At 38.9% G+C, this 26,204-nt stretch overlaps 1 protein-coding gene and 1 long non-coding RNA gene across 12 annotated transcripts in view; one reads left to right on the top strand and one right to left on the bottom strand.

The window, feature by feature from the left end:
• Positions 1 to 26,204, bottom strand: part of UMAD1 (UBAP1-MVB12-associated (UMA) domain containing 1) — a 189,460-nt gene that overhangs the window by 4,791 nt on the left and 158,465 nt on the right. The gene's annotated exons all lie outside the window — the stretch shown is intronic.
• LOC107181720 overlaps positions 6,352 to 26,204 on the top strand; it is a 23,893-nt gene continuing 4,040 nt past the window's right edge. The window contains exons 1-3 of one of the 2 annotated variants that reach the window (XR_001512420.1): positions 6,352 to 6,481; positions 7,007 to 7,050; positions 16,679 to 16,806. This is a non-coding gene — a long non-coding RNA (uncharacterized LOC107181720). Of the gene's footprint in view, positions 7,051 to 16,678; positions 16,807 to 26,204 lie in introns of both variants that reach the window. The other variant, XR_001512419.1, reaches the window with a different exon arrangement.

Raw genomic sequence — 26,204 nt, 5'->3', positions numbered from 1 at the left:
GAATGGAGGTGAAGGTCCCTCCCAGCAGAGGGCCTGGCATGGACCCTGAGGCCGATGAGGAAACACATGGCACGTGCCAGTGTGGTTCAGTGGTTGCACGTCGACCTATGAACCAGGAGGTCATGGTTCAATTCCAGGTCAGATCACATACCCGGGTTGCAGGTGTACAGGAGGCAGCTGATCAATGGTTGTCTCTCATCATTAATGTTTCTCTCTCTCTCTCCCTTTCTCTGTGAAATCAATAAAAATACATTTTTTTTTTTAAAAAAAAGGGTATGGTTGGAAAGAAAAGTGAAGACAAATATGAGAACAGACAATTTTTTCAAAACGTGCCAAAAATGGGAAAAGAGATGTGGGACATGAGCTGGAAAGGAATGTGGGGTCAGTGAGGTTTCTCTGGATCTTATTTTCTGGTTTCTAAATTGGGAGAATAATTAGTCCATAGGCTAATGAGAAGAAGGTCATAAGAAAGGAAAAGGTAATGGAGATTCTGTAGAGGAGGAATTGCTATCTCATAGGCACCCCCAACACAGAGCAGAGGTCCTCAAGATTTATCTAAAGTCACCAAGTTACATCCCTATCCCATGGTCTTATACCTTGTGTGAAAATAAAAGAGTGCTTTCTTAGGATTGCAAACAGAACAAAATTAAGTGCACTCTGTGATGACAATTATTAGAAAGGGCCATTGTGCAGTGGACAGAACCTGCCTACTGAAACCTAACTGGGACTTAAGTATCAGTGAGTAATGATGCCACAGTTCCAGCCTCTCTAAAGGGCTTCCCCATATACAGTGTCAAGATTGAGTATGCACAGGGCTTTGGTTACCTTGGAGCAGCATGGCTGAGCGTTTAACAGCACAAGGCCCACAGTCAGACAGCATGGGTGTAAACCCAAGGTCTCCTGCAAATGGCCTCGGGCAAGGTATTTAACTTCTTTGTGCCTCAGTTTCCTTAACTGTATAATGAGATCAATAATAATGCCTATTTCATAGGACTGTTATGAGGATTAAATAATGTTCGTGAGTAGATCAGTGCTTACCACATATTACAGCTTTCGAATGTTAGCTCCCACTTGAAGTCTTGGATCCACTCATCTCTTTTGTTTTTGGCATTCACTGGTGGTTTGAATAATCTTACCACCTTCTTTATATCCTGCCTTCTCTCTAATCTCAGGTGCAAATGTTCCCTGGGTCTGTTAATCTCATCCTATACTTGAACTTCCTTCTTCTTCCTGTATACAGAACATTCTCCAGTTTCATTAGCCAAATCACCTCCCTTCTTAAACAAAAGTATCCCTGAAACCTCACCTTCTCCACTAAAGCACTCTGCTGTCTAAACACACAACTTCTAAGGTTTAACTCCCAGCAGCAATATTTACTTATTTGTTCATGCCTTTATTAATCTTCTTCCTTTTCTCTTATAAATCATTCTTCCAGAACATAATTGAGGACAAGGCTATGTCAAACTATCTATCTATCTATCTATCTATCTATCTATCTATCTATCTATCTAAGCCAGGGGTCCTCAAACTTTTTAAACAGGGGGCCAGTTCACTGTCCCTCAGACCGTTGGAGGGCCGGACTATAGTTTTAAAAAAAACTATGAACAAATTCCTATGCACACTGCACATATCTTATTTTGAAGTAAAAAAAACAAAATGGGAACAAATACAATATTTGTATTTGCATGTGGCCCACGGGCCGTAATTTGAGAAACCCTGATCTAAGCCTAAGCGCCCAGCAGACCTGCTGACCAGCCGGTAGCTATAACACGCACTGACCACTAGGGGACAGACACTCAATGCAGAGGTGGAAACTATAGGCATGGAAACATGGAACATACTGATGAATCTCAGAGGGAAGTGGGGAGGGCAGGGTGGGAACAGATTAACTAAAGATCTTATATGCATACTAGAGGCCTGGTGCATGAATCCATGGGGTCCCTTGGCCTGGCCTGTGGGGATGGGGCTGAAATCAGCTTATTGACATCCCCCAAGGGATCCCGGATTGTGAGGGCGCAGGCCAGGCCGAGGGAGGTGCATGAATCCGTGCACCAGGCCTCTAGTATCTAGAACAGTGATGGCAAACCTATGACACGCGTGTCAGAGGGGACACGTGAACTCATTTTTTTGGTTGATTTTTCTTTGTTAAATGGCATTTAAATATATAAAATAAATATCAAAAATATAAATCTTTGTTTTACTATGGTTGCAAATATAAAATATTTTCTATATGTGACACAGCACCAGAGTTAAGTTAGGGTTTTTCAAAATGCTGACACACCGCGCTCAAAAGGTTCACCATCACTGGTCTAGAATAATAGGGGAATTGAAATGTGGTTTCCTGTTCCAGTTCTCCTTGATAAAACAGCCATATGACCGGAGGGGGTCACTTCATCCACCTGGACCTTAGTTCTCTACTCTGTAAAGTGAGTGGTGAGGGGCAAAAAATGTTGATGACAGCCACTAGCATGTGTTGAACAGTTACTTTGTGCGAGGGTCCATCTAGGCTGTTTAAGTGTATTCCGTCATTTAAGATTAATAGCTTTGTGGGGTGTGCGCTATTAGTCCCATGTTAAAAACAAGAGGACACTGGGGCACAGAAAGGTTAAGGAAGTTGTTCCAGGTTACACAGCTCGTCTGTGGTAAGACTGAGAATCAAACCCAGTGACCTATAAAGCTCTAAGACATGTTAACCTGCTCACTTCTATGCTCTGGAGAGGCTGGCGGACTGGATGAACAAAGCCTTGAGAATTTAGGCAACAGCATTAGAGAATATGACCATTCCTACATAGCATACCTTGGCTTAAATGAGAAGAAAAAACAGAAGAAAGGACAGAAACTCATTAAGGAGACATATCTTAGACTGAAGGAGGATAGAAAAACAACTGTAATTTAATAGAGATTTATCCCTGGAAATGAATCTACCAGTTTTCAGGGAGGGTAATACCATGGACAGTGAAACAAGACAGTCTATGACTGGTCATTGTTTAAAGGGAGAAAAGGAAGGTATATGGGCAGACACTGCAGTGTTCTTTTCTGCCTTTGTATATGTTTGAAAACCTTCCATAATCAAGTTTCCAAAAATTAAACTGACTTTAACAAGTCCGTGCACAAAGTGCCGCCCCCAGCACCTCCTAGAAGGGCCTGGCTCAGCTGTGCTGCATGCACTGCCCCAGCACCCACCTCCGGACAATTGGCTGGAGTGCACTGTTACAGTCTCCACGGAGCCTGCCTGCCCTCTTGGCAGCAGGGTGAGTGCCATGATGCAGCTGCTGCTGGCATGCTGAGAGCTGGAAAGGGAGAAATTATCAGGCAAAGCAAGAGCAAGTCACAAAGAGAATGTGAGTCAACATTCAAGGACCCCACACCCGTAACCCTGATCACCAAGTCTCTAGCTTGGCAGCCAGTGGGAGCAGAGGTGGGGGCTGAGTGCTGAGACAGGTGCCTGGCTCCCTTGCAGAAAGCAGCCCTCTCTCTTAGACACAAAGTCTTCCAATTTTTTTATTTGCATAACAAAATGGGTCTTTAAAAGGAAGAAAGAGTATGTTAACCACAAAAGAGCAAGAAGAAAAGAATCAATTAACCTTATGGTTAATAGCCAGATTTTTAAAAATTACCTCAAATATATTCATAAAACATGTTAATTATTTTTATGAGTAATCCTGCTCACAGAAATGCTGCTATGATAATGTTCCTGAGTATAATTTCCTTCATATAATCTAGCTCTAATACTTCTGTTTCAAATGAGCGTTTGCCCTTACATGGTTTAAATATGTGTATGCTATGTCAGAATGGCTTTTTTAATCGTAAGGAAAATAAATTTCCTTATCAATATTATTGCAACAAGCAAAATTTATAATTAACTGCTTTCATGTTTGTATAAAAATCAAATTTTGTTCATCAGTTAAGCTGTTATAAAATGGACTGGCCAAGTTTATCTGGTTACTCACATTCTGTTATCCATGTCTCAATTCGAAGAGCTTTACAGACACTATTCCTCCCATAATTTCAGAGGGGCTGTAAAGATTCATGAGGTTGAATCTGTGAAATCTTCTCTGAGTTTAGAAAAGGCACATTCTAAGAATAAAGGGCACATAAAACAGTTTAGTGAAGTCACATCCCTGAGGCAGCAGCAGGTCAGTGGCATCCCTGGGAGCCTCACTCTTAGGTGTATAAAGCAAGGAAATGCAGTCTTAAAAACAGACAATTTCTTTTTTCCTGGCACAAAAGCCCCAATAACTACCATGAAATCTGTGAAGGGCTGCCAACTTTGCAAACCCACTAACAATTTGGAAACCTCATCTACTTGGCCATATCTGACTAACATATGAACATTTTATTAATAGGAACATCACCTATAGTTGGCATCTTTTATAACATCCTGCTTTATTCTCCTGCATCCCATGCCTCAGATAAGTAGAGATGAAATAGTATCCTATAAAAGCAAATTTTTAAAGCATTAAAATGTAGAAACCAGCCTAACCAAAACAGTAATAGTACCTGATAAAAGAACACAAAAGCAGGTATGAAACACCCATCCACCATATTCAATTGACATGCAAAGATGGTAGCTATATCAAGCATAATTTTAGGAAATGCATTGTAGTAAGAAGAGCTATGCCTTTAAATTCTAATGTCTATAGATAAAAGACATGTTCCTTTGAACAGCAGCCTGAAGAGGCTACACTGTCACTTTATCTCCCCAGATAACTATCCGTTCTATTCTGGCTTCAGCTGGTATCTGCTTGCATTACATCAGCTTCTTGATGGGGGAGGGCTGGGTACAAATCTGAGGCAGAAGCATCAGGGGGCCAGAGGAAAAGGTGATAAAGCAATGGCACAAGTAAAGCAGTCCTCGGGCTTATTTTTCCTAAGGAGCCGGTCCCTAATAAATGTCTGGCTGGCTGAGAAAAGCCAGAGGACTTACACCTACGTAAGTCCTGAGCAATAGTCTCCTTTCGCTTGTGAGAAATTATGTTGCAATGGTAGAGACTTTCTGATTTTTCTGCAAATCCTCACTACCTAGAACTGTGGTTTGTATACATAACAAGTGCTCACTAGATAGTTATGGCAATGAATCTGTTCCCCTCGTTTCTCAGATACTCTAGGCACCCCAGACTTGATTTTTAAATTGAGGGGTTAGGCCAAAGAAATGAAGAAAAGCCCAGAACACTTTACCACCAGTAGAGATAAATTAGTGGGAGGAAGCTGAATTCACGGAAAATCTACGTGTTCCATGTAACCTGGGCTCCAAATACCAGGATGCTGTACATTTGATTAACAAACTAAGAGGCTAGGTTAGCAAGTAGAGGGTTTCCTTATTCCTTTAACTTTCTGATCTGGGACATCATTTCACTTTAAATTTTGGCTCATGGTTGTTTTTTGTTTTTTTCCAATGTTGGTTCCCTTTCCTCTTCTTTTCCCCTCAGTATTTCCACCTCCCTGTGCTGCCTGCTTCTCCAGTCTTTCTTTAAAAAGAAAAAAAAAATAGTTCTGACTTCCTCTTTTCAGAACTCCAGCTGAATGGATGCAAGTGAAGAAGGGGAAGTAGGGCTGGCACTTGCTTCTGTAATCTGTTCATCCTTCTTGGAAACGTGGCTGGACTGAAGCCAGAAAAGCTGCACCAGCCGACTGGAGTGGGGGAGCAGTGGAAAGGGGGAAGAGAGCATTTTAGGAAAGGAACCAGCAAGAAACAGTGTTCAACATGGGATCCTGTTTACGCTAGTTTTGAAAAAACAAAAGGCTATTCCAGTGATTTTCTTTAAAAAAATTTTTTTTTAAAAATTAGTTTATATTAGTTTTTGATCCCTCCCCTTAAGCTGACCAGAAATCTCATAATTTCCCAGCAGGCATCCCCCCTTCTTCACAGAGTATGTTTCACACCTTCTCTTCTCTATCCCTACATGACCACTTTCTCCTTGCTGTCAGCAGGTGGGCTTGCCTCCTACTTGACCATCAGGTGAGGATCTGCTCAACCTGCCCCACCCAAAAACATACCTGCATTTGCACCCATCTGTGCTTCCCTCGCCACACAGACCCTCCTCCCCTCATCTACCCCTCGCCGGTGCTCCACATCCACCCTGTCCCCACTCCTCAAGCACAGGGTGCATCAGTGAGAAGGTATCGCCTCACTGCTAATCTTTCATATAATCAGTGCCCCAGTTCCAGAAAACCCTCCATGTCTGCATCACCACTGCCATCGCACCCACTGACCCCCACACCCCCTCTGTGCTGCCGTTCACGCCAGGCTGAGCCCATGGTGCGCACTGTCCTTCACTCCTCACCCGCTGCCACCCGCCTTCGTCTCTGCCCCTCGACCGACACTGCTTTCTCCACCGTTACTAACACTTTCTTAGTTTTGCCTCTTTCTGAGGTGATGGTATCCTTGTTTCTGTTCCTTTATTCTTTAGTCTCAACACACCTACCAGGATGAGCTTATCCACATCCATGGTGCCAACTGCCTATCCTGCTCTCCCCAAAGGTAAATGAGTATGTAGATAAATGTGTGTGTGCACGCACACCCCCCAATCTCAAACCCAGATTTCTATCTCGAACTCCTAGCCCATATATTCAACTCCTATTATACATTTTCTTTTTGGATATTCCATAGGAATCTTAAACTCAACATGTTCTAAACCTGGTTCTCATCTCCTTCCTAACACTAGCCCCCCCTTACTGAATGGTCTTCTAGTAGTTCCTGTGTTGGTGGAGGGAACCAACAGGGTTGCCCAACACACAAACCTGAATTATTGTTGACTTCTCTCCCTGGCATGTCTCTTCCTCCATCCAATAAATGACTGAGTCCTGCTGATTTTGATGTTCTTAATATCTCCCCAAGTTTCATCTGTCTCTTTGCAGGTCCAGTTATTCTCTCATTTCAGGCCCTGTAGTCTCCTGCCTTGAATGGTGCATGAGTTGTCTGCATATGGCCTTGTTCCCCCTACACTACTTTCTCCCTGTCACTCGTGGTATTAAACACATGCTTTTCCTTGCTTAAAACTCCTAGGTGCCTTTGGAGAAAAGAACACACTCCTTGTCATAGTACAAAAGGTATGCTCTAGCCTTGCTACCCCTCCAATTTCTTTTATCACCATTCCCTAACCTCTTTACTCTATCCACACCAAGCTATTTGCTACTATCCAAATATGCCAGGCTCACTCAATTACTTTTGCCTAAACTAGGACATCTCTCTTCTTTCTCTCTTCTTCTCGCACACTTAAACTTGTGCTTTATGATGTACATCAAGACTCTTCTAGAAAGATTTCCTGAAGTAACTCCTCAAACCTGGGCTGCCTGCCTGTCCATGTGTTCCCATAACAGCCTGTGCACAGCTCTTACAGCAGGTATCATCCTGGAATAGTTCTTTGCACCCTCCTGAAACTATGGGCAGCACAAAGCCTGAGACGAGCTTTCTTCTCCATTTCCCTCCCAATCAGAGCAATGCCTGGTTCATAGCAGGTGGTCAATACAGGGTCATCCAATTACTAAATTAAATTTCTTCCTAAACTTTATATTCGAATTTATTCAAAATAAGCTAGGCGTCATTATGTTGACCCTGGATTTCTGCATCTGTTTGGTTCTTTTCCTAACAAGATTTTACCAACAGGGTGATCCGTGGATGGTATTAAATATAGACAGAACTAAAAACTAGTTTGAGACCCCAGCTACATCTATTTCCTAAAGAATGAGATGGGTTGTTCTTGCCTTGCCAAATGAACAACATCACAAATATGTCTCCCAAAGGAAATTTAATAGGTCCTGCAGCAATGTTGACGAAACTGTTGGGGAAATATATTTACCAGAGGTTCACCTTATGTACTCCACATTCCCCTTAATCAACTGTCTTAGTCTGTTCAGGCTACTACTTAAAAAAAATAAATAACACAACCATAGACTGGATGGCTTATATACAACAAAACTTTTCTCAGTTCTGGAGCCTGAGAAGCTCAAGAAGTGGTTGCAGCAGACTCAGCGTCTGGCGAGGGCCTGCTCCTGCTGCAGAGATGACTCTCTTTGCTTCAACGTCACAGGGCAGAAGGGGCCAGGAAGCTCTCTGGGGCCTTTTATAAAGACACAAATCCCATCTAGGAGGACTACACCCTCATGACCTAATCACCTCCAAAAGGCCCCCACCTCCAAGTACCCTCACACTGGGGATTAATTTCCACCTAAGGATGTGGGTGTGGCGCCTCATTCAGTCTGTAACATCAGCCCGCCTTACACACTCTTCTCTCCCAGGATCCAGTATTTCTCCACAACTGTGCAGTCCAGTCTGAAGGAGTTGCAGTGTAGCCTATGTTTGGGGGCAGGAGTATGGGGAAAGGGCCAGCAACAGGGTGGCAGGACTAGGGGAGAAAAGCCTCAGAGATGAGAGCTATAAAGAGGGTAGGAGACGGGATGGTTTAATTTCTGTTTAGCCTCTTTCTTCTCTGATTTCCATGGAGGGGTTTTTCTCTAAGCTTGCTGGCCTTCTGGCCTCGCCCCTGGTCCTCCCCAAGGAGGCAGACTGAGTTACATGGTTGGTGGATGACAGCGCTGGGCCCCCCTTTCTAGAAGGGGGAGCTAAACCACCCACGGACCTGAGGTCTGGAGAAAGTCTCTTTCTACCTGGATCAGGGGAGAGAAGTAAACACAGTGTGTGCTGTGTTGAGGTAAACCTTCCTCACAGGTCTAGACATGGGTTAAGGAGGCTGTGGAAGTCCATTTCAGCTACTGTACTAACCTGCCTCCTCCAACCTGCGCTTATCAGTCAGAAGGAGCCATTTTAGTTCTTGGTCTGCTGGCCCTTTGGTCTTATTTCTCCACTAGTGGCCCGGTGCATGGATTGGTGCACATTGAAAGACAATTAAGTAGAAGAAAGATTCGTGTAGTAATTACGTTACTGCAAAAAATTATGTCAAAATAGTATATATAATATAGTATAAAATTAAAACATACATGCAATTGGCACAAGAGCTTTATATGTATCATGCATACACCAGTCAATGTTTATTTTTAAATTGCCAGTGCATGTCATATGTACCACCCAGTAGGTCGGTCACTTAGCCTTTTATATATATACTAGAGGCCCGATGCACAAAGATTCGTGCAAGAATAGGCCTTCCTTCCCCTGGCTTCTGTCCTGCCCCGCCGTTGGCCACTTGGTGCCTGTATGCAAATTAACCCGCCATATTTGTTGGGTTAATTTGCATGCTCACTCCTGATCGGCTGGTGGGCGTCGCAAAGGTACAGTCAATTTGCATCTTTCTCTTTTATTAGTGTAGATAGATTGGATAAGGATGCAGGTGAGAAAAAGGGATGCCCTTTAATAGGACACCAAAACCCCACCAGTTTCCAGTTCCCAAAGCAACTCCATTCATATCAAAACAGACATATTAACCACACCAAAATAAAAATAAAACAAGTCACGTAGATGTTAAATAATCTGGAAATATAAAAATATATCAAACTATTGGTATGATTTTATCTATTTTATAATTCAGTTAAATCTGTGGGATCAGCACAGTTTTAATCAGAATCTTGGAAAAATAACAACCAACATTTGTTTTTGAAGCAATTTCACACTTTATTTCATTTGAGCCTCACAACCCACTAAATTTGATAGGGAGGCTATTGTTTCTATTCTCATCTTCTGAGGCTCAAAGTTCAGTGACTGTGTAAGGTCACACCACTACTAATTGGCGGAGACTTGTACTCTGGGTCTCCTCAATTATAATCCAGTGCTGTCCCTCTGGTGTACAGGCCATCATCAAGGTAAATAGTTTTAAAGCTTATGTGTTTGGTTGTTTTTTAAGGGCTTAAGTTTTAACAATTTCTCTATGGACAAGTGTTATCTGGGCTGGAAGATGAAGGTCCAAAAATTTACAGACTGTGCTACCACAGAAACTGAGTTTAAAGTAACAGTCCAAGTAAGCATCTCATTACTAGGTTAAATCTACCAGGCTAGATACAATATACAATAGCTTAGAAAACTGTAGCATCTGAACACAGCCAAGGTTACACAATGGCTTAGGCTTTTGTGCATGAATTCTTCAAGCTTATTATGCACAACACAGTTCTGACGAATTTTAGTCACACTAGAGTCTACTTCCCATTTAGATAGCTTTATTTATTTAAAATATCTATTAAACTTCTTCAAAATTCAGTGCAAGAAGATCATACATTTCCCAGATAATTTCAAAAGAAAGCAATGAAAAATGATCTTGCACATCTCCTCAGCATGCTGAATATTAATTTCACTCAAATGATTAATTTTCATTTGCAAAACAATAAAGTACATCAACCAACTGCATATACAATAAGAAAGGAAATGAAATGCTTTCTATTTTTAAAGCCGGTAAGAAAATATAAATATATTATACTCGTGTTTTATATAATTTGATAAATAGATACCACTTTTATGATACTGAATGAACGGATATAAATATCATAGGCTACTTGTAGGAAATACTAAAAGTAAATAAAAAATATTAAGTGATACCTACATGCTGTTTGTTTTTTGTGTGTTTTTTTGTATGTGCTTTGATAAAATGAACATTTAACAAATTCATAACCTAAATATAACATATATATTTAATAACAAACATTTTGATATTACAAAAAACAAAAACAATTATTTCATGTTAAGGTTGTTGTTTTAAGACAGAAAGCTAATCTGTTTTGCTACTCTTAATTTATACTGAAGAGTTTATAATTTGTCAAAGTTTCTACCATTATTCAAAAAACATAAATATATAATTTTTAGTATGTACTTAGAATTGTTGTGTTCATAGCCAGAAATAAAAGACCATTACCAGTAGGATCTCACATTCACCCTGCATATAAATATCCTTCTAATCTGAGGAAACAAGGAATTCTTTAACAAAGGCCTTATTTTCTTTGTAATTTGAATTTAGTGTGTGGAATAGTCCAAACACTTGGAAATACTACAGTTGATGAATGCACAACTGTACATTTTCATATACAAATGGAAGTGAAAGGAAATGCATCATCCCTAATTATGAAGGCAGGCTAATTAAATTCCACTCAGAGGGCACGTGAGTAATAGTATTACCCACACTTGCAGCACCTAACCCAGAGCTCCACTAGAAAAACAGTGTTTGGAAAACTGAAGAGGTGAGCAGAAAGCTCTGTCACTTGACCTTGGCTCTCATTTGCAAAAAGGTAGTATTCCAAAATAGAAGATGGGGTTGGAAAAGTAAATACAGCTGTGTTTTCTCCACCCAGTGAGAATGAAGGGGCTACTCGGAACGCAGGAGGCTGAGTCCCTTGGTGCACACACAGAGTCCTAGTATTTCATTTATGGCTAACTCAGGAAATTTGTTTTATTGTGGTAAAATATACACAACACAACATGTAGCAGCTTAATCATTTTTAGTGTATAATTGAGTGGCACTGAATACATATACAGTGTGGTGTTAATTATCACCACTATCTATCTCTAGAACTTTTTCATCATCCCAAACAGAAACTCTGTACCATTTGAACAACTCACCATCTATCACACTATCTTTTTACCTCTGCTCATTACACTTTTTATCAATTTGCCTGTTTTAGGTACCTCATATAAATGGAATCACACAATGTCTGTCCTTTAGTGTCTGACTTATTTCACTTAGTATAATGTTTTCAGGGATCATATATGTTATAATCCATATCAGAATTTCATTCCATTTTAAGGCTGAATAATATTCGTTATATGTATATAATATATTTTGTTTATCCACTCATTTACTGATAGACATTTGGGTTGTTTCTCCCTTTTGGCTATTGTAGGATAATATTTTTAAACTACAGTAAAATGAGCTAAGTGAAAAACCTGAAAATAACTCTAAAAGGATTGTTAGGGTTCAATGAATATAGGAATATCGAATATTTAAGTATATGGAGGAAAGTTAGCAATAGCCTAAAGTGAGGGAAATAAACTATGGTTATTTGAATTATAAATTTGTTTATACATTTTGGCTTTAAAAATAATTAAAGTAGGCCTTGCTAACTTAATATTTTATGAGTTAAAATCCAAGTATAATTGATGGTATTTCAATCCTGCTTAAAACAGTTCCATAACCTCTAAGAGCGTCTACCCACACTGGAACTCTGTGTAATTCTTTCGTGTTCATATAAGGCAGTGGTTCTCAACCTTGGCTGCACATTAGAATCACCTGGGAATCTTTTTAAAATCCTGATTTCTGGGCCTCATCCCCTGGAAATTCTGTTTCTTTGTTATGGGGTGGGACCACAGCATTGGTAACAAAGAAACAGAATTTCTGGAGGATGAGACCCAGAAATCAGGATTTTAAAAAGATTCCCAGGTGATTCTAATGTGCAGCCAAGGTTGAGAACCACTAATATAATGGTACAAGATGTCATTACCTGCTCTTGTGCAAAGCCTACTCAACAAAATGAAGAGTGAATAATGCTAAGAAGTGTTTAAAATGAAAGCCACAATCATGTCCAAAAAATCAGGAGGAACATTTAACTTAATAAAATTTAAAAATTGAAATGCCTCAAGAGGGTGACAAACTTTATGTAAGGACTTTGAAATTTCTCAAAAATAAAAAAAGACAGTATGATTGAAAAAAATGCTCTTAGATCAACAATAGAAAAGTTGACTAATGTATAATCAATTTTTAAGTCATCCTTTTTTAGGAGAAAGGTAATAATCAGAATATATACTATAGCACGTCAATTGAAAAGTAATCTGTAAGGCTTGCTAGAAAGAGCTTCAGATCCAAATCCTAATGTCTCCTGCCTCTATCTCAGCCTTGTGGCCTTAAGTAGTCATTTAACCTTCTGTATTTCATTATCTCCTCTGAAGTATGAGATCACTGGGCCACATGATTCAGCTCTGAAGTGCCATGATTCCAAGTAGACTGAGACCCCCAAATCGCCTGCACAAGTAAACATTCTTATGGAAATGGCACCGAAATCAATATAAATGATAACTCAAAAAGAAAGTATCAACTGATGGGTATATATCTTGAGAAGAAACTCTGAAGGATAGTCCCGAGGTTATGAAAAGGATTTCGATCATTGAGGAATACCTAACTTCACACTGCTCTTGATTATGATAAAATACCACATGATCTCACTCATTCATGGATAATTGAGACCATTATAAACTTTTGACCAATAATAGATACAGAGGCAGAGCTGCCTCAAACAGAGTGTCAAACTGCAGCGGGAAGGCCGGGGAGGGTTCGGGGGCGGGAGATAGGGGGGTAAGAGATCAACCAAAGGACTTGTATGCATGCATATAAGCATAACCAAATAAAAAGAAAAAAAAAAAAAAAAAAAAAAAGAAACATGCAGGCAGGTGCCAATTTTCTAACAAGTTATGGCCTAAAAATCACTGTTATAATTAAGATCCCAGAATGTATTTTCTCAGTCCAAAGAGTCCACAATAGAGATGAAGTCCTGTACATCTGCATATATAGTTGTAGGAAAATTATTTTAATTAGTGTTATAATCAAAATAATAATAAATTAGATTAAACAATAAAAATTATCTGGACTGTGAGTACTTGAAAAAGCAAATTTAGTTGTAGGAGCTAAACTTGGGTAGTGAATACCAAAGGTCCTGCCTACTGAAGATTGCTGGCCGAGGTCTGTAGTGGCTCACTAGGATTTTCATTAGAAATCTCTAAGAAATTGGGAGAGTTGTGTTCTTCAAGATTTTTTGTTTAGTATCACAAACAGTAAGGTGGCAAAATGGAATTTTCCTGAGGTGTTTATCTGTATGAAAGATATACTGGAGGTGGGCATGACTGGCTATCAGTGAAAGTGTGAGCATAACCCATCTCCTAACTGACAGGGTAGGGACGTGCTAGGATAGAGCCCCAGGTAGTTCCTTTTTTGGCTCCCAGGCAACTTCTCCATGAGTCACCTGTGTTTTCATGATGGCCATACCAGGGAACAGAGAGGCTCACAAAAGGTGGGAGGAAAAGTAGCCTCGTCAAAGTCTGTAGGACCCAGCCATCTATCTGCATGGTGGTTCTTGGTAACCTGAATGCTAGTTTTCAAAGGTCTGGTATTTCAACACAGTTTCTAGGTAGTGGATTTTCAGAACCTAGTCCAGTACAGATTTTCCTTTAGTCTTCTGGAAATAACTGCAATGGCTTCCACTGCCAAAGTGACCTCAAAATGAGCACCTGTAATTTCTAAAAGTGTTCTTAATGCGTAGAATCCACACTCAGAGTTCCACAGAGCTTGTTTTCTCTTGCATGCCTTTTTTGCAGGTGAGCCGATATGAGAAATTTTCTGAAGAAACTAAATCATTTATAGGCCACTCATGAGGGTGGAGATAAGGATTTAGATTATGAGCCCTGCTATACACTAAGTAGACTGTATGAGTTATTACTGATTCTAATTTCATGAACTTCATTTTTCATCAGTCTTACGGCTGTAATAGTGCACCTATTTCTACTACCACACCTGCAGTTCACATTTAATGATCACTTGCTTGCCAGCCACTGTTCTAAGCTCTTTACCTACCTATGTTATCTCATTTAAGTTTTCCTTTCTGATGCAGGCACTATTTTCCTCTCCATTTAACAGATGGGAAATACCGAAACACAGAGAGCTGTGTCTAACTCTGGAACTAGACTCCTAGTCACTATTCTGTGCTGCCTCCCAAATCCAGCACAGGCTAAGGAACTTCCCTTCATACCTTTTAAATGCAATGCAGTTGTTTCCAAAGACCAAAATGTATCTTCTTCAGAAAAGGTTGTAGAATACTTTCCTAACGATCATGCTTTCTCTCTCAAAACAAAGCACATAAAAACACATAGAATGTGGAAAATACCAATTTGGGGGTAGGGGGGGAGAGTAGAAATAACATTGAGTGTTGTATAGCCATTTTTATATTCAGCTGGCTATGCTAATTCTACGTGGATCTCAGAAACCCCGAAATTACAGTCTGTTCAGGCTATTTTAATCCCTAACAGCACCGCCGTGATCCTGAATATTTTTAAAATAACCTTTTTTACCTTAACCAAATATATTTTAGTTAAATTTTAGAACTTAAAGTAAGCACATACTGTCCTTTGTTCAATGAAGGCGACTGTTGGAGACAAGCCCTCTGTGGTCACTTGTCCAGGGACAGGGCCTGACTGCATGAAACTGTCCACATCCTCTAGTGCATGGCACTTGGTAAGCAATGGCGAGAAAGTGCCACTTGGCTGGGACCTGGTCTGCAATCTGTTCTCAGGAAACAGAAAAGGTAGCTTTAACAGGCTCAAACACATGATGTGGGCCCATTTAACATGATTATTTTTGAACCAACTATGCTAAGAGATTATATCACAGGCAAGAAAAATGAATGAGAACATTTCCGGGACTCAATATAGTTGCAAACTTCTGGGTGGACCCTTAAATGTGAAAAAAAAAAAAGGGAAGTACATCATCACTATTTATACCCAAAGTAGCACAAATCAAAGTTGTGCTTTCATGCTCAAAGTGCACAGTTGTTTGAAAAAGGCCCAGGACTGTATTTTACTTCCTATTTATTTAATTGCTTTGAACTAATAACTAAACAAAAATTGATTAAAGTGATGTAGTTAAAAATAGAATTTTCATAAATGCTTGAAAATATAAAAATATCGGGATCACCAACTAGAAAAAGTAAAGAAAATTACAAGTTTAAAAACAACTTTAAAATTCTGAGTACATAACCACTGAGAGGAAAACACAAAAATATTTTCACTTGCACAAAATTTTACCCAATTGATGCTATTCCTTCACTTTTGTTTTTTACAACCCAAAAAGTTAATTTGTTTTTGAAAAGACAATCTATGTAAAGTATATGCTTTTTCATAGCATGAGGTTTGTATTGTTCCTTAGTATGGTTTACATAAGTTTAGGGGGAAAAATCAATTTTTGTAAGCACATAAAACTAAAAACTATCACATCAATAAAATAAAAAATGAACCACATGATCATTTCAATAAGCTCTGGAGAAAAAATCCAATACCCTTTTGTGATAATAAAAAAAAATACTCAACAAATTAGGAATTGAAGTGAACTTCCTCAGCCTGATAAAAGACATCTACAGAAAACCCAACCTAAAATCATGCTTAATAGTGGAAGACGAGATACCTTCCATCGAAAACTAGGAACAAGGTAAGGGTGCCCACTCTTACCACTTCTATTCAGGCTCTAGCCAGAGCAATTAGGCAATCAATCTATCTATATAAATAAAAAGATAAACAGATAAATAGATAGCATCCAGATTGGAAAGGAAAGTGAAACTATCTCTATGCACAGATGACATGGTTTTGTATACAGAAAATTCTAAGAAATCCACTAAAGTACTATTAGAACTAATAAGTTCAGCAAGGTTGCAGGATACAAGATCAATATACAAAAGCCACTTGTATTTCTATACACTTGCAATAAACAACCCAAAAATTAAAGAAAAAACAATTCCATTTATAATAGCATCAAAAATAAAATATTTAGGAATAAATTTAACACAAAAAGTATAAAACTTATGCTTTGAAAACTACAAAACATTATTGAAAATAAAGAAAATCTAAGTAAATGGGAAAACTCCCCTGTTCACAAATCAGAAGACAACAGTATGAAGATGGCAGTACTGTTATCTATAAAATCAATGCCATACATATCAGAACCCCCAACTATGTGATCTTGGAAAAGTTACCTTATGTTTCTACACCTAGGTTACTTAATCCTCATCTGCTCCATTTCCTCATCTGTAATATGGGAATAAGTGGACCTACTTAGTAAGATGCTGTGATAAATGGATGAGAACACTGGTCAAGCTCCTTACTGCAGTTTCCAGAAGGCAGTGAGTACTCAGTAAAAGTTAGCCATTGTTTCCTTGCTGACTACAATGGAATTTGAAAATGTCAATTAAGTCTACCGATGTTCGGTATTATCCTAAATTTCTGCATGAGGAACATACTTTATTCTAAGAAATCCAAGTAATATAAAATCTAATCATAACTCAAATAACAGGCAGACTAATATCATTGTAAGAATTCAGCATACAGAGTTTTTCAAAGAACAAGAGAAGTTATTTTATTTCCTTAAAAATGGAAAAAGTAGTTTAAATAAAGCTGGCAGTAAAATATGGCAGAATTGCCAGACTTTTAGTATATAGCTTTTTAAAAAACCTTCCCTCCCAGAAATACTGATAATTGACCTAATAATCCTAAAGTAGACTTGACTCTCTAGTTGTCTTTTCCATTAAGTTGGATGAGTAAATAATAAAAGAGCCAATTACAATTTTTATAATGATTTCCTGGTTCCAAACCCAAGTGGTATGGATAAAGGCAGCATTCCAGTCAGGATTCCACACATTTCTACCTCTCCCTTCAGCAATGCTCAGAGAAATAACTTCTTTCGATCAGCACTTCAGTAACAGTGAGCTTTAGTCAACATATTTTGAGACCACCAGAAGTGTCATTTGATTCTATGTTCCTTGGTGGAAGTACTACATTTGTTACTGAGCATAATTTTAACCAAACTGTGAACATTTTAGACACCAAACCAACTGTTGATGTAGGAATAGGAGACTTCCTGCAGTGAAACCACGCATATGTGTAAGTTCAGCTCAATTACCTAATTCACTGGAATGCATTGAAAATGACTAAACTGCAATCTCCTTTTGAGAACATTAATTATATATAATTTTATTTTGAGATGGCAAACTGAAACAAACATTGAACCTGAGGTGTATTTTGATACATCTAGTAACATAACAGATTCTATTAAATTCACTTAAAGTTTCGGTGGGAAAATAAATGGCTCAGAGACTAGTCAAGTTGAAAGAGGCTTTAAATATTTAGTCAATGATATTAATCAATGTTAAAAATTATCATTTAAAGAGTGATTTTCCAGATACTATACCATTGGCTCAAAAAAGTTTCCATTGCTATCTGAAACTTTCTTCATTTCGTAACTAGTTTAAAAATTCCTCATTGGCTTGATTCATATTGGCTCAAATAAATAAAAAGATGATTCTCAACTGAAAACATTTAAAGAATTTTGTAACTACATGTAAAGAAACCAAGTGGCTTTAAGACATTTGGCCAAATGAGTATAAGTAATGACCTTCATTTCTGCATTCTAATTATAAAACTGGCTAAGGGAGTGTAATACAGAGGGGAAAAAATGAATGAAGATTCACAAGGTCAACTACATTCATCTATTCAAAAAGTCTTTGCCTAGAGTGTGTCTGCCATGGTGGGGAATGACCAGTCATTGTGCTGCTTTGGTGAGGATTATGGTACAGAGCAGAGATTGGGCAAAACACCATCTCCTGTGGGAAGTGTTACAGGGAAGGAACAGCAGGCAGTGAGGGGAAAAAATGGGATGGGTGGTGAGCATGAAGGGGAAAAAGATAAAGAATTTTGACTGCACATATGATCAAGTATATTTTTAAGTGAAAAACCTTTAAAGTAAATGTATATGACAATTATAATATTTAAATGTTAAAATATTTGAAATCTGGGAAGAATTATTGAAAATTGTTTCAATAATCTAACTCTGAAAACACACCAAGTTTTCACAGTTCTAACAGTATCTGGTATAGTTACCAAAGCATAACCAAAGATTAATTATCGAAATTTCACCATGATTTTGAAAAGCCAATTAAAAAAGAAAACTACTCTTTGGGTGAGTTTTTTTTTTTTTTTTTTTTTTTTTTGGACAAATAATAGTGACCAGAGAGACAGGAGGGAAATTGGCATGTTTAGTGTCTTTTTTTTTTCTGGCCAGGCACCGATTCTGAACACTTTATTTTTTTTAATTGAATTGAATTTATTGGGGTGACATTGGTTTGCAAACCATACAGGTTTCAAGTGTACACCTCAATAAAACATCCTCTGCTTACTGCATCATATGCCCATCACCCAAAGGATAGTCTTTTTCCATTCAGATTTCCCCTTTGCCCACCTCCACCTAACCCACCTCCCTTTCCCTCTGGTTATCACCATATTGTCTGTGTCTATGCCTTACGCGTATGTGTGGGTTAGGTTTTTAGGGTTTTTTTTGCTAATCCCTTCACCTTCGTTCATCCAGTCCCCCCAACCCTTTCCTCTCTGACAACTGTCAGTCTGGTCCATGTGTCCATGTCTCTGTTTCTATTTTATTCCTCAGTTTATTTTGTTCAGTAGACTCCACATATAAGTGAAATCATATGGTATTTGTCTTTCTCTGACTTGCTTATTTCACTTACCATAATAATCTCCAGGTCCATCCATGCTGTGGCAAAGGTTAAGATTTCCTTCTTTTGTATGGTCATGTAGTAATCCATTGTGTAAATGTATCCCAGCTTTTTTTATCCACTTATCTACTGATGAAGCACTTGAGCTATTGTAAATAGCATGGCTATGAACATAGGAATGCATATATTCTTTTGAATTAGGGTTTCTGGATTCTTAGGATATATTCCCAGAGATAGGATTGCTGGGTCTAAAGGCTATCCCATGGAAAAAAAAAAAAAGATGTCCTAACAACCAGCTTTGACCACAAACTCTTACTTCAATGATGGAAGATTTCTGGGACAGAAAAGAGGCTAAAAATATTTTTCTTTCTTTTGCCAAGATAAAATTGATACTATGAGACATTATGGAATGTTATGCCATACATATATGCCTAACATATGTCATTCAAATCTGCACACCCCCACCCTACAGATAAGTAGCAGTATTATCCCTAATTTACAGACAAGAAAGTGAGACACAGAGGCATCAAGTAACTGGTCCAAGGTCACATCTAGTACACCAGAGACTAGCATCACTCAAGTCTTACTACTAAGATGCTATGGGACTTAAAGCAAGTCACTTAATATTTCTGATTTCTATTTGATTTTCTCTTCTCTAAAATGAAGGGATCGGATTAGAGGATCAGTCCTGTTAAATAGAAATTAAAGAGCTACAAATGTAATTAAAGTTTTTTCACTAGCCCCAGTAGAAACGAAAAGAAAACAGCTGGAATTAATTTTAACAATATATTTGAAATGTGATTTTAACAAATAATATAAATATTAATGAAGCATTTAGGTCCCTATTGCATATTTTACACTTATTGCTCATTTTAATTCAGGCTACCCATATTTTAAGTGCTCAATAGCCTGGCTACCATGTTGGACATTGAACCTTTAGAAGTCTATCTCCAATAATTATGTAAACTGTTTCAGGAATATTCGTTATTAAAGATAAGGCACACCAGCAGAGGCTAGACATAATGAAAGGCGCTGTCCACACAGTGTGGTTTGAGTGTAGCACTGTGAAGGTCCCCAGCTACAGAAGCCTGAAAACCCATCTTTGATGGCATTCCTTTGTAGAAAGCAGAAATCAACCATGTTTTTCAATAATTGAAAATATAAATCACCCTGGCTGGGCAGCAGCTCAGTTGGTTAGAGTGTAGTCCCAATATGCCAAAGTTGCGGGTTTGATTCCCAGTCAGGGCACATGCAAGCAGCATATATATAAAAGATAAAAATTTGACCAATTAAGCTCTTAGTTCAAACTGAAAATCTTTTTAGAAGCATATTTATATGGGCTATAAATAGTAAATTAAAGGGTCCTTACACTTGATGTGAGTTTGAGTTCATCCTATTGGTTGGGCCACTTGCATTTTACATGACCTTGGGGAGCAGGGATCAGAAACCTGTGGAGGGTAGATTCCTAAAAAAAGATTTACCTACTTACTATTCAGCCTTGCAATCTTATAGCCTGAACTAAAATGGAAAAGAGATTTTTAAAAATCCAGATAATCACATGCTGGGTGAAGTCACACCAACAGAAAGGCTGTCATTGTGACCTGAACGTCAATTAATGACAGCTCAGTGACAAGGTGATGCCAGGGAGGAATTAACACCAGCAGTCACTCCTGGATACTCCACCTGGGCTCCTCTTAGACGAGGTGCTAACAAAACACATTAGAAGTTATTGACAGAAGCATAGTTAGGCAAGCCACTTTAAAATAATCAGGCCCTAAGTGATACAAGAAATTCAAATCTCCAGCTGCACCTTGAGAGGAAAAGAGTAAGATTGGCATGGAAGGGCTTGGGGGGAAATTACTGAATTGGCATTATTGAGCTTGTGGCCTATTCTATGTTCAAGTAAAGTCACTTGAGGAAACTGTGGAAGTGGGATTGTACTGCAGGTCAATCTGGCTCCAAAGCTAGGACTTTCTTCCTAGGTGGAGAGAATTTTATCTCAGAACCTCCAGGTGGTAAGGAATCGCCCATTGCAGAAAATACAGTGACCCTCTTATTAGGTCTTTTCTCATGAAGGCTGTAGGGGTCTCCAGCCTACGAGTTTCATATTCATGAATAGGTCTGAACTCAGTTCGAATTTACAGCACAAAACATATTAATATTACATCCCACAACTATCGGCAGTTTACTTGATGTCCTTTCATTTGTTTCCTGTGTGTGTGAAAACAAGAACAGTATTCCTCATTGCCAATCCATGCAGAGACTGGTTAAAAGAAACAGATGTATGGAAAGCTCTAGACACAATCAGAAGTTCTGAGCATCTTCATTTTAAAATAAAGGTTTACCATTCCTCTCAGAAGAATCCGTCTTTAGCAATCATTTTAGTTCTAGAAGCACCACATGAGCAATTGATTGGGCCAAGAGAAAGGTTCACCTGGGCAGTGAATCTCAAGCAGAGACAAGCATGGGCCCTGACAGGGACCTGCCTGCCAAAAGCAATGGACCTTTTACAGATTTTGCAATCCAGCGTTCAACTTTATTTTTTTTTTTTAGAGAGAGTGGAAGAGAGAGGGAAAGACAGAGAGAAACATCAATCTTAGAGAAACACATCATTGGTTGCCTCCTGCACATGCCCTGGCCAGGGCCAGGGCCGGGGAGAAGCCTGCAACTGAGGTACGTACCCTTGACCGGAATCGAACCTGGGACCATTCAGTCCACAGGCCGACATTCTATCCCTGAGCCAAACTGGCTAGGGCCCAGTGCTTGACTTTAAAAGCAGGGGGCTCACAATGGCTGTGTTTTTCCTCCTAAAAGTGACAAGGCTTTACTTAGTTTCTGCAAAATAGATTCACTATATCAGTGCTTAAATTTCTGCAGGACATCACAAACAGAATCATATCTAAGAGATGGCAAGAGCCTCCACTTGTCAGTGATGGCCCTTGGCATCCACTTTCACTGTCACAAGACAGAGCGCTGGGAGGCATGGCCCGTGTCTGTCCTGTTCATCATTACATTTTGCCACCAGGCCTGGTATAGAACAGGTGCTTAGGAAATAGTTGTTCAATGGGGAAAAGTATTTTCTCAGGAAAGGCTACCAGGCACAACAATGGACCTCCAGAGACCAAGATTTCTGAAGAAGATGTATTGAGTAAGAGATGTACTCCACTTTTCCCTAGGATAAGAATAGCTTTCTTCAGGTAGTGAACTTTCTTTTCTGTGAAACATTTGCCTTGTAATATTTCATTCATCACCACCAGGAAAATGCCCACAGGTTATCAGAAAATATAATAGTACATTTTTAGACATTAATAAATCATTCTAAGTTATTGATGGGCCACAATTGAAAGTTATGCATGTCCTAAGTTCTTATGCTCATATTGGTAATGCTAGATCAGTTTTACACCTGTCTAGGGCTGATTATGTTTATTAAAATAAGTTAAGATCTTTCACTTTTAGATTAGAAATGAAGCAATCACAAAAACCATTACATGCAGCAATTTCTAATTTACAAAGTATTTCCACATCCAGAACCTCACTTGCTTTTAATAACGCCCCTGTGAATGAGAGAGAGACGAAAGGAGAGGGAGACCTGGAGCCCATACAGCTCATGCATCATGCCCCTAGTAAGTGAATAGTTGGGCATCTCAATGTGAAATGAGGACAGAAACACAGTTAAAGGCATTTAGAAGATGCTGGTTTATAAAACATAAACTTCAGTTTACTGTCTTTGCTTACCTAACATACACAACCGAGACACTACACAGAAATTATGTTAGTTACTAACAAGCAACATTCTCAAACCCTGTCATCATCATTTTTGTTTCCTATAGAGCCATGGAGAAAAAATGTATGCCTTCCTGTATTGGATGATAGGTTTTTAAATTAGCTTTTATTCATTTAAAATACAAGCTGGCAAGAACTATCATAGAGAACAGGGAGGATTGGGAACAAAACAGAAGGGGTTATGTCTCTTTATAGGAGACTAAAATCTGCTTGGATTTGTAGAGAGACGTATCTCATTCTTCTTCAAATCAGAATAGAACTAATACAGAATGTTCCAGATTGGAACACTTCCCAATTCTTTCTTTGACATTATCTTTCCTAAGATGTTTGACTGCCTGCCTCCCCAGAGATCCAGTGAATCTATATGAAAACATGGCTTTGTATGCAATAACACAAAAGTAAGATTTTTTATATTATGCTGATAGTTTACACCTAGTGGGATTCATTGAATTCTTTAGGGACACCACAATTTGAGGATTCACTGAAGTACCTACAAGAACATATTAGCTTTAAATAGTACTGTCTACCCCAATTAATAACACTTTCTTTGGAGGGTGAGAGTAAAAGGTGCACACAAAACTATCTGGTAATCATCTTCAACTTCCCACCAACAAATCTACCAATCTCCTTGGAACTGAACCATATACTCTGTCCCACTCCCATTAAATTAGATGAACTCTCTCTCTCAAAGGCCAAGCCATTCATTTGTACATTATATCACTTCTCAAGTACTTTGTTCTTGGAATTACCCCTTCTATCTCCTCTACTAGATAACTCCTATTAGCATCCAACAGGGTATAACATCTGTTATTTTTAAAACCTTTTAATCCATATCTGCCTCCTCCTATTACTGTATTTTTTTGTTCTTTGTATAGTAAAATTCCTCAAAGTGTCCATCCTGATGTCTTCTTACCCCATCCCCACTGTGTATTTTATTTCATTGCTTAAACAATGAGGAGATATTAATATACATATATATGTATATACATATATAATATACATATATGTGTGTAATATATGTATGTATAACTTCATATGTAAAAGATAACAGAAAACCAGTTTTAATATAGCAAAAAAGAATAAAATACCACAAGTACCTGTATTTCGCCACTCAGTTTAAGGTTAGACTATTTCTGGTAACTGTGACGTTTACTCTGTAATCTTCCAATCCTTTCCCTTACTCCCTAGCTTTACTGAATTATAATTGTGTACGCTTAAGGTGTACAACATGATGATTTGGTATGCACATGTACTGTGAAACAATCATAATAAGTTTACTTACATCTCAGTCACCTCACATAGTTAGCTTTGTGTGAGTGTGTTGAGAAAATTTAAGGTCTTCTCTCCTGGCAACCTTCAAGCATGTGATACAGTAGCATTAGCTTTAATCGCCATACTGTACGTTAGATCCCCAGAACTTGTTCACCTTGTAACTGGAAGTTTGTACCTTTGGCTGGCATCTCCCCATTTTCCCCACCCCCTAACAACCCTCAATCTATTCTTGTGTCCATGAGTTCAGTTTTTATCTTTTTGTTTCTTCTTAGATTTCACATATGAGTGAGGTTATACCTTCTCTTTGAATTAACTTCACTTACTCAGGGTTCATCCCTGTTGAAAATGGCAGGATTTCCTCCTTTTTTATGGCTGAGCAATATTCATACACATATATATATACCGTATTTGCCGGCGTATAAGACGACTGGGCGTATAAGACGACCCCCTAACATTTCCACTCAAAATACAGAGTTTGTTATATACGGATAATCCTAGGCACCAGATAACCAAGATGACACCCTCTTTTGCTGCTGTTTATAATCTGTCTCTCCTTATAAGTTCCGTGAGGCCCAAGACCATGGTTCCTCCTGCGCCCAGCACAGTGCTAGGCACACCAGGGGAGCCGGTGAGTGGGGAGTATGTGCTCACCGTGCTCTGTGCTCATGCTGAGCCCGACCCCGCACGGGTCGTCAGGGTGTGACTGTGGGCATGTTTGTGAGTGTGCATGCAGTGCACGCCCGTGTGCATGTTCCCACTCGGAGACTGAAAGAGAGGATGGTAAGTGTGGCTACAAAATACTGCACACTGGGATCCTGTCTTGGGCTTACCGTGTACCTGGAGCCCCAAGCCCTGCCTGCATTTACAGAACTCCTGAGCCAGTAGGAAGGACCAGACCCGAGCTTTGTAGGTATGGAGGGGAGGAGAATAGGGAATCTTTGGAAGGGCTTCCTGTGGATTTTTTGCCTTCTTTAAAATTCAATGCATATGTAAAGAAATATACGGTAACCCGAATTTACCACACTCGCAAAATCGCACACAGCCAACCATACACCCAGTATGGTATCGCGATTCGTGATTTTGCGCTATCATACTGGGTGTATGGTCGGCTGTGTGCGATTTTGCGAGTGTGGTAAAATCGCATAACAGCAAAATCGCATAACAGCCGAGCATACACCCAGCAGCGCTGCTGATGCCTGAACGGTATGTGGAATGAAGTGGGCGGGCATCGGGAGGCCACTATGGCACGGGGCAAGCACTATGGGCAGTCTATCTGAAGTGTACCTGGCGTATAAGACGACCCCCCACTTGGAGGCATATTTTTCAGGGCCAAAAAATCGTCTTATACGCCGGCAAATACGGTATGTATAATTTCATATGTAAAAGATAACAGAAAACCAGTTTTAATATGCAAGAACTTAAAAATATACCCAAGCCATTTTAAAAATATTTATGCAAATATGTTTAACATGAAAATTAAGAAATTTAGGAAGATAAAATTATTGTGTGAAGATTGATGGTAAGCCTTAAAGACAGTTAAATATCAAGGTAAATGAATGTAATTGTGGATATGAAACCAGATTAAGAATAGTTACTTAATATAATTAATTAAATCTAATCCTTAAGTTTATATTAATAATGACAGTAAGAAGGAGTGTGGAGGATTATATATTACAAAGAGAAAAACAAAAGATATAAGTCTTGGATTTGATAGTTAAGCAAAATATAGTTTAAGAATGTTAAAAATACCTACAAGACTCCATAGGCAGCAAAATTGCAGAAATATGTCATAGGAATATCTTTACCAACACAGCTCCTAAGGCAATGGAGACTAAGGAGCAAATAAACAAATGGGACTACATCAAAATAAAAAGCAATGCACAACATAAGAATCCATCAATAAAAAAACAAGAAAGCCCACTGCATGGGAGAACATATTTGCTAATGTTATCTCCACTAAG

This window comes from Myotis davidii, unplaced genomic scaffold, assembly GCF_000327345.1.
Source record: "Myotis davidii unplaced genomic scaffold, ASM32734v1 scaffold187, whole genome shotgun sequence".
Taxonomy (NCBI): domain Eukaryota; kingdom Metazoa; phylum Chordata; class Mammalia; order Chiroptera; family Vespertilionidae; genus Myotis; species Myotis davidii.
This window is presented reverse-complemented; position numbering and strand designations above follow the sequence as displayed.